The sequence below is a fragment of the Arachis hypogaea genome, chromosome 20, assembly GCF_003086295.3.
Source record: "Arachis hypogaea cultivar Tifrunner chromosome 20, arahy.Tifrunner.gnm2.J5K5, whole genome shotgun sequence".
In the NCBI taxonomy this organism is placed as follows: Eukaryota; Viridiplantae; Streptophyta; class Magnoliopsida; order Fabales; family Fabaceae; genus Arachis; species Arachis hypogaea.
The window spans coordinates 43,000,002-43,015,219 of record NC_092055.1 but is presented as its reverse complement, the minus strand read 5'-3'; the positions used below and the strand labels follow the sequence as shown (position 1 = coordinate 43,015,219).

The window sequence follows — 15,218 nt, the reverse complement described above, 5'->3', positions numbered from 1 at the left end:
GCTTTTCTTAAACTGAAATATGAAGTTAGAGAATTAGTTAAGAAATTTGTTACACTAATCCAAACTCAGTTCAACAAAACCATTAAAAAAATTCGAACTGACAATGCATTAGAATTTAAAATGCCAAATTACTTTGAAACCATGGGTATTATGCATCAAACTAGTTGTGTTAAGACTCCTCAACAAAATGAAATTGTTGAAAGGAAGCATCAACATATACTAGCAGTCGCTCGAGCAATTATGTTTCAAAAAAATGCACCAAAATATTTTTGGAACTATGCAAGTGCTCAAGCCATTCACATTATAAATCCAATTTTTAGCACTATTTTGAAAAATAAATCTCCATATCAAATCATGTTTCACAAATTATCAGAGATTAACTACGTTAGAGTATTTGGCTACCTTGCTTATGCTGCCATAATTTTAGCTCATCAAAAGAAACTAGACCCGAGAGCTAGAAAGTGTGCTTTCTTGGGACATAAGGACGGAGTGAAAATTGTATAATTTCAAGTCTAGAGAAGTTTTCTTATCAAGAAATGTTGAGTTCTATGAGCATATTTTCCCATTCAAGTCTGATGATCATAATTTGTCATACAAATCAGTGTCAGCGATAGAAAATCACAAAATTTCTTTTATTGACCCTTTTTCATACAATGTTCATGAACCCATTGTGTAACACCCTACCATACTTAATCTTATGCTTAAGTCATAAGACTCAGATAGTAAGGTATTACGACCTCTAAAATAGAAATATATATATATATATATATATATATAGAAAAAGAGATACTTAACTAGGAGCCTTGAAAAACGGGTAAATCGAAACCGCAAAATAAAAAAAGCACAACGCTCAGGAAAAAGGTTTACTTGCGTGCTAAGAAACCTAAAGGTTATAGACATAAATAAGCAAAAGAACGGAAAGAGAGCTAAGAATACAGTGAAACTAGCTCCTGACTCAGCCTACGAAGCCAAGGCTGGCCGGAGAATATTTACATATATATACAAGTATCCCAAAATACTCAAAATACAGAAACAAAGTTCTAACTCTCCTGTAACCTCTATGAGAAACAAAATAAACAAGTTTTTTGGAGAGCAAGCTAGGTACATAGATACATATATATACAATCATAAAACCCAAAATAATCCAGGAACTACTCTGCTTCAAGATCCAGACGCCTAGCGAGGAGCCTCTCGACCTGCATCTGAAAATAGCAACACAGTATGGAATGAGAACCGGAGGTTCTTAGCATGGTAAAGGTGCCACGCATATAATAAATAAGGTTCTGGGAATGTCAGAGGCAATCCTAGAACTCTGTCATGTAATTATAAAACTTAATCTCTAAGCAGAAGCCATAAAAGGGGTAGGTTACCTAAAGAATCCTAACCTTACATACTTTAAACCTAACATTAACTCCAAACCAGTCCACCCTTCCTCCGCTCCTCCATCACCAATTAATTTACACAGACAAATAAGCACACAAGGCAAGCACAAGTAACTTACAAGTAATACAGATAACAATTACAACAAATAACATGTTATAATCACGTAGGCATTCCCAAATAGTTCATTAACAAGAAATTCAAACAATGTGCACATGATGCATGCCTGTCCTACGGTTGTTGATATCAACTGTCGGTTACATAGCCATCCCGACATGTTCTCAAGTTCAAAATACACTATGGGGAGAATCTCCAAACTGACATGGGGAGGAGAGAACTCCCCCAAGCTCAAAAATATCCATGGGACGAATCCCAAGCTGACATGGGGAGAAGAGACAACACCCCAAGCTGACATGGGGAACACAATACCCCAAGCTCAATAATAACCACGGGAAAAAAATCCCGGCTGACATGGAGACAACGCCACAAGCTCAAGTTATTCAATCATTTCTTACAATTTATCATTTTCATTCTCAATACCAATTCATATCTCATCTCATCATTCTCAACTTTTCTTAACTCATTGCTCATACATTTTATTATTCTTGATTGATTATCAACATCAACTCTCAACTTTTATTTCCTTCTTTGTTTCTCATTCTTCTTTCTTCTCTTTATCTCTCAATATCATTGTCTTTAGCTTTAACCCTTTCTAGAAGCAACTTATATTTCTTTTCATTTCCTAAGCTTGTTTATTCTAAAACCTTCTTGTGCTATAAATACTTATGCACAACCTATTTTTCTTGGTAAGGTAACTCTAGAGATCCTAATATTCAATTTAAGTTAGGTTTTGCTGAACTTGGATTAGAATTGAATTGTTTAAAAAATTTAGAATTCTGCTACTGTATTTACAAAATTCCAAAAAAATAGACAACAGCAGTAATTTTATAAATTCCACAATAATTCAAATTCTAATCCGTTGCCTCTAAATTTTGATGGGATTACAGTCAACATTCCCTAGTTTAAAAACCCACAAGTTTCAGGTTCATATCACTTTGTTTGAGTAATTAACTATCAATTGGAAGAGGTGCCCTGTTTTTATGAATCAGTTCAGAATTTCCAGCAAACAACCCATCTTCCAAATGACTTATCTAAGGCTAAAAAATAAATATGGACCTCAAACTTGTTCGCACTTAAAATAGACTGATAAATATTTAAATCCTTTTTGGAAGCAACTCAAAATTCCATTTAAATCCAAAGTTATAGCATCTGGAAGTTGGTACTGCAGAACCAGAAAACCAAAAAAATCTGCAGCAACCACTAAACTTCAAAAAATCATATCTTCCAAACCACTTGGCCAAATTCTCTGAAATATTTCTGGAATAATATTGACTTATAGAAATTTGTTAGAAAAATATATTAATTCGAAAATCATGTCCAAATTATTCCCAGTTTTCTTTTTAAGTTGCTGTCCAAACAGATTAGGAATTTCTGCAGCAAGAGTTCTTAATTTCACTAACCAAATTTAGTCCTCTAGGTTTCCAACTTATACAAATCCACCATTCCTCTTATTCATCACTTTAACTACTTAAATTATATCACAACCCTACCCCAAAACCTCAGTTCAATGTACCTATCAGAAATCACCATGATTTATATCATACAAGCTCACTTTAAAGCATTAAAATTCTGCACTTCTTTTAACAATAATAAATCAACCAATCAACAGAATTTCAACAACAACAACAATCTTATAAACTTATTACCTTCAATCAGAAATTATATCTAACAATTGTCCATTATTCGTAATTCTAACCCTTAACTCAACCTTCTTAATCAAGTCAAACTTCTGCATCCCAATCAACATACGCTTAGCTCATTATATATATATATATATATATATATATATATATATATATATATACGCGGTCGCATGGTTCACGCGACTGCGCAGATTGGAATAGCACAAGTGACGCGGAGGCGTGGACGACGCGCCCGCGTGGCAAAGCAAAATGCCGCATGACGCGTCCGCATGAATGACGCGATCGCGTGACATGCGCGATCTGCATAATCTGCAAAATTCGCTGAGGGCGATTTTGGGCCCTGTTTTGACCCAGTTTTCGGCCCAGAAAAGCAGACTAGAGCCAGAGAACATGCAGAAACCAAAAACAACATTCATTTTACACATTTTTTAGTTTTTAGATCTACTTTTACTCCTCCTCTAGGTTTTCTCTCGACACATTCATAGTTCTTAGGATTTTTATTTCGATAGCTCTTTGCATTGGGATATTGAGAAGAGTTATTACCTCATCAAGACTTCGTCATTCTAGTTCGTTTTCTTTACTTGGCTTTACTCTTCCATGTCCGTTAATTCACTCAATTTTACTATTGGATTATTTTAGAATCTATTAATACAAGAGTTACTTTTATTTTTAATTGATTTCTTTGAGATTTATTTATCATGTCTTTCTTTAATTCCCTTTCCTATGTTATGAGTTCTACATTCACAATGAGCGAGTAGTTCCCTGACTTGATGGGGAATTGATTGAAAGGAACCCTTGAGTTGGAATGTTCAAGGGAGAAATTGTAATTGGGTTTATTATTGGATGGCTCTCTAGTCACTAACGCCAATCCTTCCAAGTAAGCGGATTGGGACTTGTGAGTAGAAACATCATTCCAACTTGTTTGACTTTTCCTTATTTAGTAAGGAATAACTAAACAGAACGACATTCAATTATCAATTAATCTTGAGAGTACTGCAACAAGAATAGGGCTTCCAACTAATCTACTCCCAGTCAAGGCTTTTATTTAAATTACTTAATTTCCCCAATTTAATTCCCTGTTTATTCAACTCAAACTCTTTTTGAAGACATCTGATTAATAAAATAGCGCTCCTTTCTGCAACTCGTTGGGAGACGACCTGGGATTCATACTCCCAGTATTTTAATTTTAATTTTTGTGACAACCTTTCTAAATTGATATGCGGATTTCTGGTTGGTTAAGAACTATACTTGCAACGCACAACTTATATCAATTCTTAATTAGCCACTTCCAATTTGATAACTCCTGTGTGACGTAACCGAGTAACACTATCTTGTCAATCATATGGTGGGGGCATGCTTCCAGAAGATTATTGAAGCGCTCCCAGTATTCATAGAGAGTCTCAGATTCATTCTGAACAATCATGGAAATGTCTTTCCTCAGTTTATCAGTAACTTCAGCTGGAAAGAATTTTTCCAAGAATTCTCTTCTCAATGTATCCCAGTTGGATACAGTTGCTGCTGGTTGAGTGTAGTACCACTCTCTTGCCTTCCCCTCAAGAGAAAACGGGAAAGCTTTCAGCAAAATTGAAGTTTCATCTGTACCATCACGCCTGACAGTAGAACAGGCTGCTTGAAAATCTCTCAGGTGCTTGATAGGCTCTTGAGCAGGCAAGCCATGAAACTTGGGTATCAAATTGAGCAGTGCGGTCTTTATTTCAAAGTCTGTAGCCACCGCTGGGTGATGCGCTTGAAATGGTTACATTGTAAAATCAGGGGCTCCAGCCTCCTAGATAGTAACTCTCCTAGCTGCTGCCATGTTACCTACACGTAAATCAACCAAATCAGTAGAACGGGGGCTGCTTTCTTTCTCAAGTGACATTTCAGATCCGCCCTCAGAGAGGACTAACTGATGCCGAGCTTGCCTTATTCGTGAAATAGTTCTTTCAATCTCAGGATCGAATACTAGCAAGTTTGGATCAGGAAGTGAACGCGTCATCTAACGAAAGAAACAAGCAGCTCATGGTAGCAAGATAAAATAAAATGCAAATAAATAAGATCCAATTAATAACTTTAGCACTCTATTGCAACTCCCCGACAACGGCGCCAAAAATTGACGTGGCGAAAATTGGCTAATTAAGAATTGATATCAGTTGTGCGTTGCAAGTATAGTTCTTAACCAACCAGAAATCCGCTTATCAATTTAGAAATGTTGTCACAAAAATTAAAATTTAAAATACTGGGAGTATGAATCCCAGGTCGTCTCCCAACAAGTTGCAGAAAGGTGTGCTATTTTATTAATCAGATATTTTCAGAAAGAGTTTGAGTTGAATAAACAGGAAATTAAATTGGGGAAATTAAGTAATTTAAATAAAAGCCTTGACTGGGAGTAGATTAGTTGGAAGTCCTATTCTTGTTGCAGTACTCTCAAGATTAATTGATAATTGAAGGTCGTTCTGTTTAGTTATCCCTTACTAAATAAGGGAAAGTCAAACAAGTTGGAATGATGTTTCTACTCACAAGTACCAATCCGCTTACTTGGAAGGATTGGCGTTAGTGACTAGAGAGCCATCCAACAATAAATCCAATTACAATTTCTCCTTTGAACATTCCAACTCAAGGGTTCCTTTCAATCAACTCCCCATCAAGTCAGGGAACTACTCGCTCATTGTGAATGTAGAACTCATAACATAGGAAAGGGAATTAAAGAAAGACATGATAAATAAAGCTCAAAGAAATCAATTAAAAATAAAAGTAACTCTTGTATTAATAGATTCTAAAATAATCCAATAGTAAAATTGAGTGAATTAAAGGACATGGAAGAGTAAAGCCAAGTAAAGAAAACAAACTAAAATGACGAAGTCTTGATGAGGTAATAACTCTTCTCGATATCCCAATGCAAAGAACAATAGAAAATAAAAATCCTAAGAACTATGAGTGTGTAGAGAGAAAACCTAGAGGAGGAGTAAAAGTATATCTAAAAACTAAAAACTGTGTAGAATGAATGTTGTTTTTGGTTTCTGCATGTTCTCTGACTCTAGTCTGCTTTTCTGGGCCAAAAACTGGGTCAAAACAGGGCCCAAAATCGCCCCAGCGAATTCTGCAGATTATGCAGATCGCACATGTCACGCGATCGCGTCATTCATGCGGATGCGTCATGCGGCGTTTGGCTTTGCCACGCGGGCGCGTCGTCCACGCCTCCGCGTCACTTGTGCTATTCCAATCTGCGCAGTCGCGTGAACCTTGCGACCGCGTCACTGCGATTTCCTCTCTTCCGCGCGGTCGCGTGAGCCATGCGGCCGCGTCACTTCTCGCTGGTCATCTGTAATACCCGGTCTAACCAAAATTTAGTAAATAATAAGTTAAATAGGAGCGAATATGGTTGGAATATTTGGCAATTGGAATTTGATAATTTAAATACGATATTTGGATTCAGTGAATTTTTCCGAGTCGGAAAATATAGTTTTCTGCGTAAAAGTGCGCAGTGGAATTTTGACCGGCAGTACCGGCTGAGATCTGTCTGGTACTACAACTAAGGAAATTGATTATGGGTAAATAAGATTAAGAAATGAGGAATTATAATTAAGAAAGGTAGAAATATTTAAAGTGCGATTTAGAGCGCTAATCTTAAAGGTTTTGGCCCAAAATTGGGCCAATGGGCAAAAATAAGTGAATCGGGCCTAAGTGGGCCCAAGACCCAACATATATAAACATTAGTTGTGAGCATTTCAGCTCATTTTACCCTAAAAAGAAGGGTTGGGGCGCTGATTTGAGAAGAGAGAAGAGAAGAGAGAAAACCTAACTCTCTTTGATCTTCAAACCACCATAACTTGAGCTACGGAGCTCCGATTGACGAGCCGTTTGTGGCCACGCATTGCTCTTCTCATCCTCTACAATTCTATCTAAGTTTGGTAGTGAGTATTTCATTCATCTCTGCCCAGTTTTCGAAATTCCCCACTGTTACACGTTTTTGGGTAGTTAGTGTTGAAATCTTGTGATTTTGGGTGTTTAGGGATACTCCAACATGGATTCTAAGTGGGTTCTATCCTTACTTCATATGGGCTGAGGTAAGAAGTGCTCAAACCCTTGTGATTTGTCATTTTTATGAGCCCTAGGTTGATGTATGTATGTGACATTGGTTATGTTAGTGTATTTGGTGATGTTGGTGCACAATTGGGAGATTGGTATTGCTTGAGGAGCTTTGGTAAGGCTTGGAGCTAAGGTTGGTGAAGAATTCCAAAGAAGAGGCTCAATTGGTTTGGCTACAAGAGGTACGGTTTAAGTTTCATTTAAGTACCGTGTGTTGTGATGAGAATTCCTAGGCTAGACGCCCCTAGGATTAAGTTTGGATTGTGTAAATGGTTGGTGCTAATATGCATAGTTGATATGTAATGTGAATTAATGATTGGGTTGAGAATTGTGTGACCTTGTATGCTTGGTGTATTGAGAATTTGATGTACTGGGTAATGAGTATTGATTTGTGGTTTATGCATTTAAATTGTGAAAATTGGGCCGGAGGCCGTGAATTTTGGGCCGGAGGCCGGAAAGAGGTAAGAAAGGTAAGTCGATGTGTGCATTGTATGATGGCACAAGTGATTGGATGAATTTCAGATAATGAATATATGAATGATTAGGTTGGTTATTGAATAATAAGGTTTGAGAAGTTGAAGTGTGGAATTTGGTAATTTTGGGTGAAATTATGTAGACGAGGTATGTTTGGTTCGGTTGAGATATATTATGTGATCATATATGTGATTATGATTATTGATGCCTTGATGGTATGATGATGCATTAGAGATATGTATGTTGTGATATATGCTTGGGGAATGATTAAGGTTGATTTGTGGGTGAAATCACGTGATAGTGAGTATGATATTGATTACGTATAATGATAGTTGATTGGAAATGGTATTATTGGAAATTGGGATGAGGAAGGATGTATGACATGATATTGTGTTTGTCCTTTAGCCATTTGATTGAGAAGTGTTAAAATAGTTAGATGTGGTTTTGGAAATTTTGGTAAAGTGTCAATGTGTGAGTTGAGGATGGCTTGATGTGGATTTTGGTACATTTTGATTGATTTCAAAAAGGGTTGAAATTGGCATGTTTTGGTTGATTTTGAAAAGAGTTGAAAATGGCTTGTTTTGAAAATGGCACCTAGTGGTTTTGTATGAAAACATGGTTTTTGGGCATAGTTTGACGGGACATAACTTGGACTACGGATCTCTGTTTTGTGCCAAATCTGTTTAGAAATGAAATTGGATCCGAGATGTCCATGCCGTTTGAAGAACGGGTGAAAAATGATTTAAAATGAGAAAGTTATGTCCGTCGGAAGATTGGGGGTTGAATCTGTAAATTCTGCAGCTTTTAACTTAGAAAATTTTTAGCAGAATGACCCTCCACGCGTAGGCGCACTTGGCGCGTACGCGTCGTTCTTCAAGAAGGCACTATCCACGCGTGCGCGTGGTGTGCGCGGGCGCGTTGATGCGCTGCACCAAATGCCCAGCTATTTTCCCGAGAGTTGTGCCAGAGTTGTGCCAGTTTTGTGCCTGGGGCGCAAGAGCACCCACGCGTACGCGTGGCTGACGCTTGCGCGTCGTTTGGCTATTTTTCAACCCGCGCGTCCGCGCGTATGACGCTTGCGCGTCGATGAGTTTTGTGACCATCCACGCGTGCGCGTGGAGTGCGCGTACGCATGGCCCTGTTTTCATGCCAAAGTTGATTTTTGAGTTTTAAAAGCCAAATCTCATACTTCTAAGCCTCCGATCTCACCTCTTATGTATTAAATCATTCTGATATGCCTAGCAATGAGCTAGGGGATGTGGTAACTTGCGAGTGAAGCAAGGGAAAAAGTTATGATCAATGATGATCAAAGATGATTATATGAGATATGGAGGATGACGGTGGAAGTACCGTGTATGCCATGAGCCGGAGGGCTATATTTATTGATAAATGGCCCGTTCTTGATTGGACCATGAGCCAGATGGCTGAGTTATTGCCGGGTTACGGCAAAGCCATTATTGTTTATGGCTGAGTATAAATGCATATATGATTAATGAATGAATATGTTAAATGGATAATAATGAAAAAATATTGAAATGTGATGTGCGACCCCGGGTAGTAGGCAGTGGCGTTGTCCACTTGCTCCGAGTATGAGACGGGAAAGGAGGATTATGATAAACGAGTTTAATCGTGGGGTTTTGAATAAATGTGTATTTGTGATACCTGGGTAGTAGCAAGGGTCGTGGTTCGTCCCGCTTGCTCCGGGTCATTGTCTGAGGATTGATAATAATGAAGAGTGATTATGAATAAATGTTTATTTGTGATACTTGGGTAGTAGCAAGGGTTGTGGTTCGTCCCACTTGCTCCAAGTTAATGTTTGAGATTTGATAACAATGAATGTTGATAATATGAATTGAGATTGAATGAATATATATTTGAGATGCCTGGGCAGTAGCAAGGGTTGTGGTTCGTCCCACTTGCTCCGGGCCAATGCTTGAGATACCTGGGTAGTAGCAAGGGTTGTGGTTCGTCCCACTTGCTCCAGGTCAGAGATTGCGACGCCTGGGTAGTAGCGGCAGTAGTAGTGAATCCACTCGCTCCAGGTTGAGCTTTTAGACACCCGCCTGGGTAGTAGCCGCAGTAGTGATTATTTCACTGGCTCTGGGTTGAGCGGGCAGTAGCAATGGGGTTGTAGCTCAAACCTACTTGCTCCGCAAGGGGTGTTTCTGTCCAATGGTTAGCTACCAGGACATGTCGGGTTGGCTATATAACCGACAGATGATATCATCAGCCATAGGGCAGACATTCATCATTTGCATATGTTTGAATTGTTTGGGTTTGCCATTTGTCTTGGATTTCTACATCATATATGCCATGTTACCTGACTATATGCTACTTGTTCTACTTGTATCATGTTTGTGTATTACTTGCCTGTATTGCTTGTGTTTGTACAACTGAGAGGCCCCTCATGCTGGTGTCGGTGGGTGTGAGGGCTGTTCTTGATGGGATGAATTGATGATGCGATTGCATGATGATGTATTGATATAGAACTGCTGAGGCAGAACAACTGGTGATGGTTTTGCTTATGATTCTGAGTCTGATTCGTGGAAGAGTCAGCGAGTTGGGAAACATGTGAAACATGAATTGAATTTAGCACTCCCTTATGACAGTTGCCTATTCATGGATTAGCGAGAACCTAGGATGAATAATTGGTGAAGAAGTTTAGGATGCTTAGTGAGTTTTTGTTGCAGTACATTGAATTTATTTGGCACTTTTACCGTACTGGGAACCCATGGGCCCGGGGTTCTCATTCCGTATATATCTCTTGTTTTTTAGATACAGGTTCAGGTGCTCAGAAGTGAGTTGTGGGTCGTCTGAGAGACGGCGAAGATCTTTATTTCCTCTACTTTGTGTTTTGATTAGAATCTCTCCACCTTTGTTTTGGAAAGTTTATATTATGTATTGAACTCTTTGAATTTGCCTATAGAGGCTCTCATGTTTCCTTCGGGAGAGATTAGGATATACTGTTGTCAACTAATTTCATAATGTACTCTAGCCGACCTAAACTTCGCGGGTCGCGACTAGTAGCTACTTACTTATGTTATATATATCTATCTGTTATCTATCTCTTAATCTCCTCTACGCCTTGTCCGTATATCATTTTCGGCTTCACGGTTTATCTTTTGTTGTCGAAACGTGAGAGATACGTCTTCGCGATTTTATTTCTACTCTTTTCAGGCTTCTCGATTAATACTCCTTTCGAAATTACCTATATTTATTTATTAAAAATCCACCTGAGAGTCGTACCACCGTAATATCATTGACTTATGACTCGAGCATAAGGATTTGAATATTAGGGTGTTACATCATCTCCTTAATTTCTTGTGTTCCTTCCATTTTTTGCAATCTTCCTTTCCAATCTCCAACCCATTCATGCCCTATAAAGCCTGAAACACTTAGCACACAGATCACGGCATCGAATGGAATAAAGGAGAATTAAAATACATAATTAAAAGTCTCTAGGAAGCAAGTTTTTAATCATGTAATAATTTTAGGAAGAAAATATAAATGCATGCTAATCATATGAATAAGTGGGTAAAGATCATGATAAAACCACATAATTAAACACATTATAAACCATAAAATAGTGGTTTATATATATATATATATATATATATATATATATATATATAAACATCACGCTTCAACTTCAGTAATGAACCTTCACAATTTAATTCACTTTCTTCTCTCAATAACCCAACATCAAACATTCAACAATACACAATTGTCCATAATAAGTCATCACAATTTATCAAGTTTCATCAAGGCCACTATCATTAGCATAAACAAACATTCCAGTTTATCCTATGGTTATCTAGCCTAAGTTTTCACAAGGCATTACATATTAAATGCGCGAAACCTAAACCATACCTTGACCGATCAATATATTTAGTCCAAGGCAGCCACCCAAGTCACAACACAGCCCCTCAAGCTTTGAGAAACCACCCAAAATCTTAGTTCCAATCACTACCAAGCCTCCAACATATACACTTATACACCTAATTTCACATATATCACCATACATACTCAAAATTCACATTTAACATACTAGAATCAAAATTGGCTAGGGTTTATGAACCTTACCTTGTATGTGCCTCAATCGAACCAAAGCCCACTCATTTCTCAACTCAATTTGATCCTATAATCATTAATTTAATCAAAATCTTAACATCCAACAACCTTAATATTCCCGAATTGAACAAGAGAGAATAGGAGCTGGAATTTTGATTTCCTCACCTTGAAAGGTACTGGGATTTGTAGAGCTCATCTCTGCAGACGCGTGGCCGTAAACGGTGCGGCGATTGGAGCTCCGGATCAAAAGTTAGGTGGAATCAAAGATTTGAGTGAGGGTTTGGTTATTGAGAGTGTTCTTCCCTTCTTTCTAATTGTTTCCAGCGTGCATGCTGAAAGAGGAAGGAAGGAGAGCTTCCTTAAGTATGTTTAGGCTGAGTGGGTTGGGCCTTGGGCCCATTATGGGCCTGGTTCAATCGGTTCTGCCCGTTTGGCCCAATCTTTGGCCAAATCTTTTAAAATTGGTGTCAAAATTCTTATTTTAATTAGCTCTATACTATTTTACTATTAAATTTGTATTTCTAATTTTCTTTTATTAAAATTAATTTATTGACTAATTATTCGCTAATTTAGCGGGGTTTACATCCTACCCATCTAATTAGGAATTTTGCCCCAAAAATTCAAGTTTAGTAATTTGAGATAGGCACATTGGTCATTTCTCTTCTTGGGTTCAATTTCTCAGGTGTGTTTTTTCATTCTGATTTTTAATCCATACTAATATCATAAACAGTTCAGTACATCTTGGTTTTAATCCTTTAACCTTAATTGCGCACCGATTTTTATTTTGTTAAAGTAACATTTAAGAATACGTAACTAGTTTCTCTTGAGGGGGTTCAAAAACTGTTTTCGTTCTCAAGAGGCTAAACAGTAATGCTCTTTAAGGTATGGAAGAATATTAAGGAACCGACATTCTTAATGGTTATGGTTAGGCGTTATACATGATGCTAACTCAAGCTTGGAAAGATAATATACCCAGAAGTGATTAAGTTATTGGAACGGTATTCATTGTAAAATAAAGGAATGTTCTATATGGTGGGTACAACAAGTTCTAGAGATTAACAAGATATATAAGAAGAAGTTAAGGTGCACTCTTTGAGAGAATTGAAATTCAAGCTAGTTAAGGAGAAGATATAGCGCACCAAATTAAATAAACGTCAGCTGATGTCAACGGATTACCAGTTTTACAAAAGAGAGCAATTTCACTCGCGGCATGTTCCTAAGATTCATGAATTTACATTATTATGACAAGACAAGGCCGGATTCATTTGGAAGGAGCAAGATTCGTGCAAGTCAGGGATAGAATTAGGAGTTTATCCATTCGTTATTTAAGAAGAAGTTTGGGGTAGAATCCTATTGTAAGTTAAAAAAGAAGGTTAGGTTGACTTGGAAGGATTCATTAACGTGCTCTCTGGTCCAATTGGTATTTCATACTGGGAACACTTGATTGAACTGATCTCGTCCTCTATTTATAATCCTTCAAACTTTTGAGTTCCATCGACTCTAATAGTGTCGTCACACCATTCTCAACACTCTCAATCCCTAACCTATGACTTAAGTTGTATGCTTACTCTTCCAATCCTCTTTTACTATACAACTCTAGTTATTATTCTTCAAGAACCTAATCACTCCCTCAAAGTCAACCAAATGCCATTTTGTTTCAGTAATTAAAAGTCATCTTTTGATCATTCCCTTGGAAGTCACCATTCTCATAGCCCGGTGGTGGATTATGATAAGTGTTACAGGTCATCATCATGTAAAGCGGTCAAATATTAAACATGAAGACTCAAAACCAAGTGACAAAATATAACCTCAACAATGAATCCAACAATAAAAATTAAAATAATGATGTTAAAATAACATCTCATCAATAATCAGCAGCAAGAAACAGTAAACAATATTAATAATTCAACACTTATAAAGAAAAATAGAAAACAAAATGAAAATGTGCTAATTAAACAATTAACTAACTAACTAAAAGAAGTGGTTATGGATGGTGTTTGGTAGTGTTGGGTGATGATTGAGGGGTGGAAAGAGAAGAGAAGAAGGAAAGAAATGGAAAGAAGAGAAGAAAAGAAGGTGGGTGAAACATGGCAATGCACGCGTGCGCGTCATGTTCGCGTAAGCGTGGATTGATGAAATGGAAGCGACGCGTACGCACGGCTGACGCGTACGCGTGCATGACAAAGTAGAGAGTCGACGTGTACGCGCAAGGTACGTGTGCGCGTGCCCTGGGGCACAAAGTTGGCACACTTCAGGCATAACTCTCGGGTTATGGAGAATTGATAATTAAAAGATGAATAAAACATAAAATAAAGATAGAGATATTTATGTAATTCATTGGTAGGAATTTCAGATAAGCGTATGAAGATGCTTTGTTCCTTCTGAACCTCTGCTTTCTTATTGCCTTCTTCCAATCATTCATACTCCTTTCCATTGTAAGCTTTATGTTGGGCGTCACCGTTGTCAATGGCTACTTCCCGTCCTCTCAGTGAAAATGGTCCAAATGCGCTATCACCGTACGGCTAATCAGCTGTTGGTTCTCGATCATGTTAGAATAGGATCCATTGATCCTTTTGCGTTTGTCACTACGCCCAACACTCGCGAGTTTGAAGCTTGTCACAGTCATCCCTTCCCAGATCCTACTCGGAATACCATAGACAAGGTTTAAACTTTTCGGATCTCAGGAATGGCCGCCAATGATTCTAGCCTATACCACGAAGGTTCTAATCTTAGATTAGAAACCCAAGAGATACACATTCAAGCTTGTTTGCATGTAGAACGGAACTGGTTGTCAGGCACGCGTTCATAGGTGAGAATGGTGATGAGTGTCACGGATCATCACATTCATCATGTTGAAGAACAAATGGATATCTTAGAACAGAAATAGGCTTGAGTTGAATAGAAAAACAATAGTACTTTACATTAATTCATGAGGAACAGCAGAGCTCCACACCTTAATCTATGGTGTGTAGAAACTCTACCGTTGAAAATACATAAGAACAAAAGGTCTAGGCATGGCCGAATGGCCAGCCTCTCAAAGCATGAACATACAAGTTCCAAGATGAAAAGTATGATCAAGTGTGTAAAATACAATAGAAAAAGGTCCTATTTGTAGAAAACTAGTAACCTAGGGTTTACAAAAATGAGTAAATGATGCAGAATCCACTTCTGGGCCCACTTGGTGTGTGCTTGGGCTGAGCATTGAAGCTTTCATGTGTAGAGACTTTTCTTGGAGTTAAACGCCAGCTTTTGTGCCAGTTTGGGCGTTTAACTCTAGCTTTTATGCCACTTCTGGCGTTTTGACGCCAGAATTTCTATGCTGACTTGGAACGCCAGTTTGGGCCATCAAATCTCAAGCAAAGTATAGATTATTATATATTGCTGGAAAGCCCAGGATGTCTACTTTCCCACGCAATTGAGAGCGCGCCAATTGGGCTTTTGTAG

General features: G+C 38.0%; 1 non-coding gene across 1 annotated transcript; it reads left to right on the top strand.

Moving 5' to 3' along the window:
- The first annotated feature begins 4,479 nt into the window (after positions 1-4,479).
- On the top strand, positions 4,480-4,587 carry LOC112787602 (small nucleolar RNA R71). Its single transcript, XR_003195007.1, has one exon. It is a non-coding gene; the product is annotated as a small nucleolar RNA R71 (small nucleolar RNA).
- Positions 4,588-15,218: the final 10,631 nt, after the last annotated feature.